We start from the raw sequence: 13365 nt of genomic DNA on the forward strand, positions 1-13365 counted from the left end.
GCCGTTTCAAAATGTTGCGTGAAATTTGAGAGTATTTGCTTTTTGGGTTGTGCAAGAGGTTGCAATTATTTCGAAAACTCCTACTCACTATTCGATTCAGAAATTTCCTTCACTATAAATGACGTCTGTGGTCCCGCGTCTGCCAACTACTATCAATTATGGAGAGATGAATGACAGCCTCCAAATGGATAATTATTTAACTCTCTCGGATTTTACGCGTCTATTAATTGAAACAAAATTGAAAGTACTCGAGGAAAAGGCAGTTATATTTTTCCAATGCTGACGAACTAAAGGCTATTCTTTTTGTTTTTTTATTTTATTATCAAAATAGGTCAAGACATCCAATTGCGATGGTGAATGATGGTTTGGTAGTACCAAAAGTATGTAATAAGTATAGTAATAGAACTCTCAAATATTTAGTACCTAGAATTTTTAATTTATTGCCAAAACAAGAGCAAAATAAGAGAGTGGCTACTCGATCAAATGTTTATATATAAATAGTAACTTATGTGTAAATATTTTAATATATTTTCCTGTATTTCAAAAAAATTCAGAAAAAAGTATCATTTGTATATATATGTATATTCTGATCTTTCCGGTTGTTAATTCATTATTTTTATAAATGTAGATAATATTATATAGGTTAGTATAAATTAAATCTCCACCAACAAGCTACAGAAAGTGGCTTGGTGGGATTTTAGTTTTAGAAAAAATATGAAAATTGACATTTTAAAACTGTAAAAACGTATAATTATATTGATATATATTTTTTTTTAAATTACAGATAAAAAAATCCAGGACTTTGTTATGTAATAGAAAAGACACTCATTTCCACTGAAAACCATGATATTTTTTCAATGAAATCATTCACTTTTTTCCCAAAACTGTTTATAAAAACTTATATCTTTAGATATTAATTTGTTGCAACAGAGGAAACACAGTTTTGAGAAAGGAATATGGAAAACATTTACAGGGCTTATTCCCTGTCATTGGCTGGTTTAAATGGTCATTTAACACACTGTGTAACATTAACCATTTTGTCTATGTTCAAACATCCACATTCCCTCAACTCTTCCGTCCGTTGACTATGTGAAGTTAAAGAGCTGAAACCTCTGTCGTGTGGGTGAGATTCATCCTGCCGAACCATTTCACCTACTAGGCAATGCCTGAAAACAATTTTTAAAAATCTATACTTCTAATACATATATAAATCACTCTCTAGGGAGAAAATCCTGTCTACAAACATTTGGACATACTCAAAGCACTTGTGTCTTTCTTCAGTTTCGCATATTCACTATCAATTTTTTAACTAATTAAGCGAAAATGTAATACTTATTTACAATCAAACCGCGAAAATAACAAAACGTAGAAACATCAAAAGCTTTGATTATATCCCTCCCTGCAGTATTGTCGATTTGTAATCAATTAAATACACATGGTCAGTGCAATCACCATATTCAAATTTTCTAGCATGGCAGTGAAGGAATATATAAATTAAGACCGCGGCCGTTCGCTCCATATCCCGATTTGGAAATGAAGAAGAACGTAGTAATACAAATAAAACAAACAACGACACAAAACCCAATTACATATAGGAAACATTGGAACAAGGCTGTACAACTGGTGCCAAAAAAATGAACTTTACTTAAATGTCGACCAGTGTTGTGTAATATCATTTACAAGAAGTAAAAAACCCTTAATATTCGATTACAACATTAATAATATCAATCTGGGAAGAGTTGCACAAATAAAGGATTTGGGGATAGTTTTTGACGAAAAATTGACATTTATTCCTCACATTGATACCATCACTAATAAGGCGATGAAATGTCTTGGATATTTGCAGCGAACTGTAAAGGATTTTAATTCCATCACTACCCTCAAAGTGCTATTTACTGCCTTGGTTAGAAGTAATTTAGAATTCAATTCAACAATTTGGTCACCTTATTACAATGTTCATATTTTGAAGTTAGAAAGAGTACAACGTAAATTCCTTAGATTCATCAATTACAAACTTAATATACCCACTGAAAATATTGATTACGATAATTTATTATGTACACTAAATACGTCAACTCTTTGCAAAAGAAGAATCATAAATGATTTATTAAATTTATATAAAATAGCAAATGGCGTATTGGACGTCCCGGAATTAACTAGTGTTATCAGCTTAAAAGTACCTGTTCGAAATACTCGGCAGCTAACGTTATTTTTTGAATCTCCTGGCAGTCACAATTATTATTACAATTCACCAATACCTAGACTACACCGACTAGGTAACGAGTATGGTGAAGTTGATATATTTCGTCTGTCTTTATATAAATATAGGTTAAGTATTCAAAAGGTTATACATTAATTTGAATAAAATTCCTTAATATTGTTCTTTATTTACTATTTTTTTTTTCATGTATCTCTATAATAATTTATAAACTTATATGTATGTATATGTATGTGTGTATGTTTTCATATGTAAATTTATTAAATATTTTTCTATGTACCCTATATACCTATGTTGGTACATTTCCTTATTTTGACTTATTATTGTATCTTTTAGCTTTTCTTATGTTATCCTTCTTATGTTTCACTGCTGCACTTTAATGTAATTTCTAATATATGTAAAAGCCCGTAGGGCGTGTAAATTAATAAATAAACATGACAAGGGTTAGTGAAATCTACACTAAATGATTTTTTCAAATTTGATTATAAATAAACCCAACTTTGTGGCACTGAACCGAGTTGAAAAACTTGCCCTATACAGGAGTCTCGGGTTAAAACACCCGTGAAAGAACAATAGTCTTTTTTTACTAAACTTCGGTTGCTCACCTGTACAATTATTGAGTCTCTGGTATCTGAGCTTACTGTGGTGCAAAAAAGTATATTTTTTTTAAACCAAATTAAACAAACCCTCTGAATATATAGATACAAAATACAGTGATGTAGACCTTCCATTTTTTTACGTTCCAAATATTCAGTCCATTACCAAAATATTATACGCCTACTGTATATTAGTCTAAAAAAAAATCTTAGGTATTCACACTACATAACCCGATAACCACGTTCCGGAGTATCTAAGGCTAATTAAAGTTAATTTTTTCAATTGATGAGTTAGTGGGTTCAGCTCCATGGGTTTCTGATTTTTTATTCAATGTATTTATTGTTCAAAAAATCTTTGTTTAGTAACATTACTTTCGGCGTGGGTGGAGCGCTGCGCGGAACAATATTTCTCGGAAAGGCGCATCTCATTTCTGGGTCAGTGGGAAAGACAATGAAGCGTGATCCACGGTATAATTAAACACCCCGTATAAGGAGACGCTAATGAGGCTTAAGCAGAGATTCCAAAATTCAAAATTTAAATTCAAAACTTGTTCTACGACGTTGAAAATTGTAAATACACCGCAAGACAAATAAATTTACGAGTTCTCAAAAAAAACTAAAATTGACATATAATGAATTATTCTTGATATTTAATTAGTTTTTTTTATATTGTTTGACATATGTGATGACTACTCGTTATTTCAAGGTTAAAATAAAAAATCTTACTCATGAATTGTACTTAGAAATTGCCATTATATATCAGGTATCAGATTACCCGAACCTTAGAGACCCATAACGGTTCATTTATGGTCGAGTGTTTGTGATGGAATAATAAAAGACATGTTATTTTTTAATTCATATTTAAGAAGTAGGTTCTTATCGCTTTATTTTAAATTAAAGTATTTTACATTTAAACATATTTATAACATTTAAAAATATTTAGTACTTAGTGAATTCACCTTTATTTTTTATAACATGTAAAATTCTATTATTTAGAGAAGCGTAAAGCGAATCTAAAATTTCTGATGTTATTTCTTCTTCCCAAACTTGAATTAAGTTTTTTTTTAATTCCTCAATGTTTTTTGATTTTTTTTTCCCGACTTTTTTTTTCATAATCGCCCATAAATTTTCTATCGGGTTCAAATCAGGGCTATTCCCGGGCCACGTCAACGATTTTAAGCCAATTTTCTCCTTGAATTCATTGATCTATAAAAAAAACAATAAATTATTTATCATGTGGTCACAAAATGCATTTAAAAATATATATATTTGTACTCACAGTGCGGGCTCTATGGCACGGCGCAGAATCGTCCTGAAAAATTGGGTCCGCGGTATACTGCGTAATGTCCTCGATTGTTGGAATAATATGTTTTTTTAACACTTTTTTGTACTGAATGGCATTCATCGTACCTTGTACAAAATTTAGAGGTCCTAAACCGTATGCTGTCATGCACCCCCAAATCATCACGTAGGGTGAATGTTTAACGGTTCGAGTGACGCACGACGGATGATATCTTTCCCCACGTTTTCGTCGAACTATCTTTCTGCCGTCTGGACCAAAAAGGTTGAATTTTGATTCATCAGAGAAAACAACATTTTGCCAATCCTCCAAGGTCCAATTCTGGTGCTCTTTCGCCCAATCCAGTCTAGCCTTCTTCATTTTGTCCGTGAGTAATGGTTTCTTTGCGGGACTCTGTGCTTGGAAACCATGCTCCAACAGCCGCCTGGACACTGTTTTTACTGAAAATGTTGATGTGCTGGTAGACTGCACCTATGCGTGTATTTCAGGTGCCGTTAAAAATCGATCGCGCATAACAATTTTTTTTATTAAGCGATCATCTCGGGCAGATGTCACGCGCCCCCGTCCGCTTCCTTTTTTCCGTTCTATGGATCCAGTTTCTTGGATTTTTTAAAATAAAAACCTCACTGCACCTTCTGAATACCCAACTCGACGAGATATTTCACAATTAGATATGTTTTCTTGCGACAATGTGATTATTTTGGATTTTATCGCAATCGACATTTGCTTTGCACTTTCCATGATTGTTGTGTTATGTTCACTCAAACGCGGGTAAAACAAGACTGTTGAGACATTTTAAAATGTAAATATTGTAGAAAGGTGACACATAGTGTCCTTAATTTATTAAACAAAAGAAAGAGGTATCGATAAAGGATTTCTTAGAAAAAGGGTTCAGTAAAGTCAAGGGGCGCGGTAGCAGGTAAACTCGTAATTTTTTTTGTCTTGCGGTGTACATAGAGTAAAAAAAAATGTTGCTTATAAGCGCCGTATTATTATTATATTATTGTTATTACAGTGTATTGACGTACTTTCTACAATAACTTTTTCTGATTTTTGGGTTTAATTTATAATTAATTATACTAAAATAAAAACTTCGTCATTAGTATTACAAGTTTAAAAACAAAGTGTGTTACAGAGTGAATGTCGATTCATTAAAAAATAAACTAAAATTATTATTTGTTTTCGTGATAAAATAACATTTGCACATGCTAAATTCTGTTTATTGTGATTGTTTATGTTTATGTTTAATGTATGTGAATTAAATTACAAAAACATTACGCTAAAAATGAATGTTAAGAATATGGGTAATTTTGGAATAAAAAAAAAAGCGTCATATATTATGTATTAAGTTAAAATTATTATTTTCAAATGAAAGCATTTCTTTTGGAACAAATTAATTTAATTTTATATGTATTGAATTGCAATAAGACAGCTGGGTCAGTGTTAAAAAAAAAACAAAAGCTAGATTTAATTAGATAACTATTATAATGTCCACAAAACATTTCCTGTTTGGGTGTTAAGTTCGAAGCAATGGAAAAAACAATTAAAAAAAACTTTTCATTGAAACTGTAACCATTTTAACAGCATTCAAATTACTTAATGAAATTTTACGCCTCTCATAAAACGAGGTGTACGCCATTTAATTTGTTTCTTTTAGCTGTTAATATTTAAATAACAGGCTCTCAAATGGACCTCATTTTATTATTTGAAAAAAGAACATGTTTTGGACAAAAAATCCGGATGTCGCGCCGGATTCGGTAACCGTTTTCAACTGTCAAACTTCGTACCAGAGTTTTGTTCTTTTTTGACACCGTCGCGTCGCGTCGTCTTCAAACTAATCTCAAACATTAACAGAAGGGAAGACGTTCAAAATGAACTACATTTCAAGTCAAATAAAATATAAAAACCTGGGCGTCAGTGCTGACGCCTTTGTCAATCAATTTCTACTTATGCTCTGCCACAACTTGATTCCAATTTTCGAACACGGAAAATAGAACTAAAATTAAAATGTTTGCCGATAATCAGAAGAGTGCAAATTATAAAAAATATAATTAAATGGAGCCCAAAATATAGAAGAGTGAGCATTGTACTATCTACGTAATAATAAAAATATTTTTTAAATAATATATTATAAATCTAATTGTATGACATGAGCACTTTAAGTATCCTACAAAATATTTATTTAATTCCTTCATTTCAGTTTATATATGTATATATTGAACAGGTTTGGTTTTGGAAATCAATTAAAATTAATATTCGGTGCTTTATGATCGCAAAAAAATATAAATAAATCATTGTAACGTGTAATAATAAAACGAAGACGGCTGTGCACATAAACTGTTGTTTATTTTATTAGGCATTTTAACTTTATAAAGCGGTTGTTATAAAATTAACAAATCACAACAGAGATGCATTTACAGGACATAAATCAGTTTTGTCTACTAATATTTTGACAAATTAAAATTTTTATTATTTTTCGATTTAAATTTATTATGAATAATAAAAAAAACCAACATATTTTTTATATCTTTATATTTTATCAAAACTTATGATATTAGGAATTTTTTAAATGATAATTTTTTTTTATTGCTAGCACATAAGGGTGCGATATGAAAATAAAAATAATGTTAGATGTGCGTATTTTGTATACAACTAAAAAATGATTATTTTCGTATAAATCAAAATATTACGACAAAGACAGAGAAACATTTTTGAAAAGAAGATAAGGAAGACTAGGCATTTACAGAACTTAATACCTGTCATTGTATGGTTTAAGTGGTAAAAACGATACACTTAAGAATTTAATATATAGTATATGGATGCCCAAAGATAGACATAATGGTGAATGTTACGCAGCTTGTAATGTGGCCACTAAAATCAGACAATGGCAGTTCATAAGCTTTGTAAATGCATAGACTTCCTCATACCCTTCTCTAAAATATTCTCTATCTATGTTGTGAAATGTTGATTTAAATACCCTCCTAAGAAGTGAAATCCAATATTTGTCTACAAACATTTGGATTGCTGATATTTTTAGTCACCTCACTAATTTTGACAGCAAAATATTGAGTTTTGAGAATAGGTGTCAGAAGAATCTTGGGTGTGCGGTGGTTTGATTTTGTGAGGAATAAATTAATAAGAGAACGGACGCACCAAACTTCAGTGACAACTGTCATCAAGCAGAGGCGATACGGTAGGCTGGGCCATATACTGCTGATGCCTCCTGAGAGCTTTAACTACGCTTGCCTACTTCACAAGGCATCTGGTCTCGACGTCCCGGACGTCCGCTGCTGACTGTTTGTCGGCAGTTCATGTTAGAACGCACACGGTAGGATGCACAGGAGCTGGCAGCCTGAATATAACTATTGATAAATTATCACCTTTATTTGCTCTTAAAATAGATTTTCTGCTACTTTTTAATAGTGTGGTTGGCCTTATATGAAAGGGCTGAACATAAAATCTAATTTTATGTAAAAAAAGTAATTTTTAAAATTTACTCATGACGCCTTCATCCACTCATGTCTTCAGTTCATAAGCCCTGTAAATGGCGTAACATCTATATCCCTTTCAAAGGGAGTGTCCATTTCATTGAAATCTTTAAAAAAATGTAAATTCTTATTCAAAGATACAATCGTGTCCCGTCACATTTTGAACGCCCGTCGACATTTTGAGTACAAGTGGCGACTGGAGGAGGAGAGAAAGCAAATAATGATACCATAATATGTAATATCAAAAGAAGATGATAAAAATGAGTGTTTGTATTCCATGGGAATATAATAACGTCACACCAGCGAGTTACACACTTGACAGGATGTGCTGTACCTTGTCTTTTTTCCTTTGACTAAAGCGAAATAACTCACCCGTACTCGGATAAATTATTCACAAACGTATATAAAAACGATTTAATAACAGCGCATTTCTCCAAAGGAGGGTGTTAACATGAGAACCAGTATGATAGATTACACTGTAGAGCGCAGATCATATGCATCAGAATTCAGAATGATAAATCTTTAGTATAATATCCGACATCATTTCTTCGATAGAATATAATAGACATAATGCACTTTTCTTGAGATCATATAAAATTGATAGTGACCGAATAAAGTTTCGGTTTTAGTTGGCTGGAAATTCGGCTAAGCCGAAACCCACGGTCGAGATGTATCGGATAACGTTCAGATGTGCTCGGTGCATCTTATGGGTCGCGATATTTCGTATTAAATTTTTGTAATCTCTTCATAGTTAATAAATTAAAGTTCCTATAGTGTATTTTTATTTTATTTTATTTGACTTTTTGTACATAATGTTATTTGTACATTGGCGGGCTTATTGCGGAATGGAAATTTCTTCCAACCAACCAATAAAATAAAATTTTATTTTTCTAATTCAAGTTACAAAACATATTCAATATAAAATATAGATTAAAAAGATAAAGATATATAAAAATAGAAATAAATGTATTTGTTTATAAATTACCTAAATTAAAACTATTACTCAATGGGAAAAAGGAAAAAAGAGGAAAGAGGAAAGGAGGAGAGATTAAGGAAGAGAAAGGAGATATTTCTTCAGACGTGATTTAAACAGAGATATTATAGTAACATCTTTGATGATGGATAGGAGATGATTCCACAGTCGAGCCGCATGGACACTATATGAGTTAGAAAAGAAGGAGGAATCGTGAATGGGCATTAAATCGGGTTGTGGTCCTGTGGCTAGTGTCTCGGACTCACGGACCAAAGGTCCGTGGTTCGAATCCCCCTCTATCCCAACTCGATTCCATTTTCTAATAGTGAGTTATTTACAACTCGTTGAAAATGGCCCTCAAAATTAAATGTTTGGGTAAATCATAAGAACGCAAATATTTCTTTTTTCAAAAAAAAGAAGAAAAAGAGAGTGCTTTGAGAATTAGAACGAAGAGGTAAACCATGAACTTATAAGCGTTGAAATTTTTCACGCAGGTATATAGGAGCGTTAGGACTATGAAGTACATTGAACAGAAGTGAGAGGTGTATTAGTGTACATTGAAGAACTGTCACATATAAGTTATATGTGTAACATAACAAAGAATTAAAAAGCGATTCAAATTTAAAAAATGAATTTATGCATTTTTTTTAATTGTGTATTTTATAAAACACTTATTTTAATGAACACGTAAGATTTAACAACAAAAACGCCTAATTTTGGAAGTTTTGGTTTCGGCCGAAACTACAACAGAAGCCGAAATTCGGTTTCAGTTTTTCGGTCATTCACTAAAAACTGGTTCAACGTTGGTACATAAATAGTAAATGCCGAAAATTACAAGCTAAATATAAAAGAAAACGAAAATATTTCAAATCGTTATGATCGTAGAACGTAAAACTTTTTTTTGAAACTTCGTCATAACTTGATAAGTTCAGAAGTATATCTTTCAAAAATTGGGTTAGTTATCTATATATATTTTCAAACCTGTAATATGAAGCCTTTATAAAACCTTTTCAAGATTCATAAGGCGGTAAATGGATATTCTATAAATTAAATAAATATTAATATAAACTGTTTTTAAATAATTGCAATGTTACGAGATCTTAGGTAGGTTAAGTATAAATTATATCGTAAAGAACCTGCTAACGAATTGTATGCTTGCAATTCAGCAGGATTTTAATTTTAATTTATAGTGTGAATATTTTTGAAAACAAAATTGCGACAGGCGCCGCACAGTGTTTCGTTTCATACAAGCTAGAAACTAAAAATTCTGAATGTACTTTTAACTCACGTATGCGATTCATTTAATCCTAAAAAGATGTTTTTTTTATTAAATATGTATTAATAATTCGTTTTATAAAAAATATGTCACATTTTGTTATTTAATAAACGAAATAAATTTTCTGGAAATTGATATCTGCATCCAATAATGTATTTAAGGGTCATAAATAATTGAAATTATTACTTTAATTCTATTGACTGATAAATCGGTCAACCTATAAAATAAATCATTGAAAATTATATTAGATACTTAGGCATAAAATAAAGATTTCACCCGAGAGAACTAATCTGCCTTCACTTGTTTTGTCAGAATAACCATTTTACAGCTGATTTTATTATGTTAAACATAAAAACTCAAAGGGTTTAAATAAACTTAAAAGTTTGACATTGTAAGGAACACAGAAGTGAGGCAACGAACACAGCAACCCTTGGTATCTACTGTCATCCAAGGCGTTTTGGCTGGCAAGGCCATGTACTACGTATGCCTTCCGAGAGACTTAACCATGCTTGCCTATGTTACAAGGCATCAAGTTCTCGGCGTCCTGGGCTGGTATTCCAAACGAAATTATAGCGCGCTATAATGCATATTTAGTACGTAAAAACGCGCTATACCGCGCTATAATTTTGTTTGAAATACCAGCCCTGGTCGTCCACTGTTGACAATTTGTGGGCAGTTTGCGTCAGAGTTGCGGTACGTGGACTTAACTTGGGAGGATGTACGGGAGGTCGATCGCTTGGCCGGAGGCAGATTATGGAATCCATATGCTCCACATAGGGAGCGGATATGGTATGATGATGATAAAACTTAAAGGTCTTTAAATAAAACATTTGTTATAAGTGATTTTCATATAGATTTATTTTGAGAAATATAATAAGAGCATGTAATGTAGATAAGCCAAAGGAATAAAATTCTTGTCAAGAAACTCTATTAATACTAATAGAATTCATGTCACTGGGTTTGGCGCCACAAATATAACAGGACATGGTTGACTTATTTTTAGCCAAAACGTTGCAAATTTTACCATCTACCATTGTTAAAAGCATTTTAAATTTTATGGACAATACTACACCTCCAATATTAACATTTAAATTTTCAAGTTTTTCAATTGCATCTTGAAGTTTTTCGATTTCAGACTTAGTAAGAATATCAGTTTCTTTGGCGAAAATAAATTTAATAGGACGACAATAAGAGGTTGAGGAAGGGCTTAAATTTTGCCAAATTACTTTATTAGGGTCATCATTAAGCCTTAGTTGTATTGGAACGAATGACATAATAAATAAAAATTAATCTATTGCATGCTCTGTGTGAAATTTCTGTTTATAATTACTATGTCCCGAGCTTCCATCTCCACCGCACTTGCATATAAGAGTCAGTACAGAACCTGAAGGAACTCTTTCTTTTAAGACTTCTGATTCTACATTTAGCAATCGTTCCACCGTATGATTTAAAATCGCTTGTAGCTGGATTTCTGCACTAGTTTCCGTTATTTTGACAAATTCCTCGCTCAGGCATCATGCTTCTTTTGCTTTTCTTAAACTATAAAATGCCGGATATATGTTGTGGCCGGTTTTTATGGCATTTTTACGCATAACTTTGTAGGAATGCGAAGATAATTTACAGTCAACGTATAAACTTAGCGCTTCCTCAATTGACAATGCCCGCTGTTTGTTCACTTGTTGACGTTCCCTACGTATTTTTGCTACTTCATTGGGAGTAGCTTTCAAAATTTTCTTTAGGAGATCGGCAACTGTGCGTTTTTCTGATGCTCGAATAAATACCTGCGTGGCAAACGAAAGTTCTTCAGATGTCTTCGTACTCACTAAATTACGCACTTTTGTCCTTTTGCACTGATCACTGCATACCCCAAAATCCTTTGCGGGCCTTCCAGTAGACGTAGATGGTTCATTCATGTCTACTGAAGGACTTTGTCGAAAGTTTTCACATATCAAAATATTTTCACTACCGTCGAGCCACTCAAATTTTTTTTTAACAAATCTATCTAGTTTACAGCCAGATTCGGTCCATTTTCTGCTTATATTTAAACAAATAAGCTTAATTTGATTTTTTATCAGTTTTTCACCACTTGCACCAAGTTCACCGACTTCAAATTTACTAACAATAATATTTAACACTTCTTGAAGCCTTTCTTTCTTCGTCAAACTCTTCCACATCACGTACAATTCTTGCCTGGAAATCTCGTATCTGGTACCTGTAAAATAACAAAATAAGATAGATGCAACTTCGTGCGGTAAAATATCGAAACTGTAATGAAATAACAATAAATTGGTCTATTGAAAAATAAAAATAATTTTTTGCTACTTTGATATACTCTCCGAGATAAATTCTCGAGAAGTTAGAAATTGATATTTTTATAACTACTGAAAAATACATAAGTTAAATTATTGTTTTTTTAAATACCTAAATGAAATACATTAAAATATTAGAAAAAAAACTATACAACATACCTTCCTAAATAGCTTCCATTTTTTTAAAAATCGAAATAAAAAACTTTAAACTTGATAAACAACCTTTACACGTCGGACGCCAAAATGCAAATAAATGTGATTAGGCTTTCAAAAACCAATTATCCGACTTTCATATTCTGGTATGAATCACCCTAAGCATTAATCACCCCAATTAGGCTTACAATCGTCACACTAACTATCTGGTAATGCCCCCATGACGTCATCGTTTAAGAATTCAAAAGTGACTTTTTATCTTGTAGCTTGTATGGGTCAAAACACAGTGCGCCGTTGCGCAGTTGATTAGACGGCCAACTGTGAAACTGGCATTGCGGGTGCGATTTCCGACAGTTTTTTTATCTTCTTAATCGGTCTTGTTATTGTGGTGTATTTTTCTTAACTTCCTTCCATATCCTCTCTTTTTACCTGCTAACAAGCCTCTAAAATAAAGGGTTTAGCGGGTTATTCCTTTTTTTTAAAAAAATTGTGACTAAATTAGTTGATGGTTGATGATTTATGCTATAATGCAACATTCTGTTGATTCACTATTATGAAATACGCTAATAATTTACGACATGGCAGAAACAGATCTTTGAACTGGGTACTGGCTAGGTATTGTGTATTTACACAACGAAAATAAATCAAAGAAAATTAATACCTTATACACAATTTATTGGTTATGTAAAAGTTCACTTTTAAGCTCTCTGTATTAGATAATCACAAATGCCTTCATTTTGAAGATTACGCTACATAATATATCCTCGAGTATCTTTGATCATATGTTTGATTATAGAGACTAAGAAATGTTCCGGTCTAAGAAACTGCGATAAATTAATAAAAATCCCTCCTGTTTAGTTCCGCAACCATTTCCAAATTAACCTTTAGTATCTGCCACAGTAAGGTTCCAGATAAATCATGATTTCCAATATAAGTGCGTCCCACGATCTTATGAACCTCGCGCTCACCTTTCAAAAAATCAGAGGCAAAAAATCGAGCGGGACGCTCAAATGATGTCATTGTGTTGACCAATTATTCATCTCGGCAGCACT

At 32.1% G+C, this 13365-nt stretch overlaps 1 long non-coding RNA gene across 1 annotated transcript; it reads right to left on the bottom strand.

Moving 5' to 3' along the window:
- Positions 1-10826: 10826 nt before the first annotated feature.
- On the bottom strand, positions 10827-12576 carry LOC148279110 (uncharacterized). The gene is made up of 2 exons (XR_015822981.1): positions 12320-12576; positions 10827-12063 (listed from the first exon to the last, which is right to left on the bottom strand). It is a non-coding gene; the product is annotated as an uncharacterized LOC148279110 (long non-coding RNA).
- Between the last annotated feature and the right edge of the window lie 789 nt (positions 12577-13365).

This window comes from Micrasema longulum, unplaced genomic scaffold (assembly GCF_059751315.1).
Source record: "Micrasema longulum isolate JH-2025_06_02 unplaced genomic scaffold, ASM5975131v1 h1tg000762l, whole genome shotgun sequence".
Classification (NCBI taxonomy): Eukaryota; Metazoa; Arthropoda; class Insecta; order Trichoptera; family Brachycentridae; genus Micrasema; species Micrasema longulum.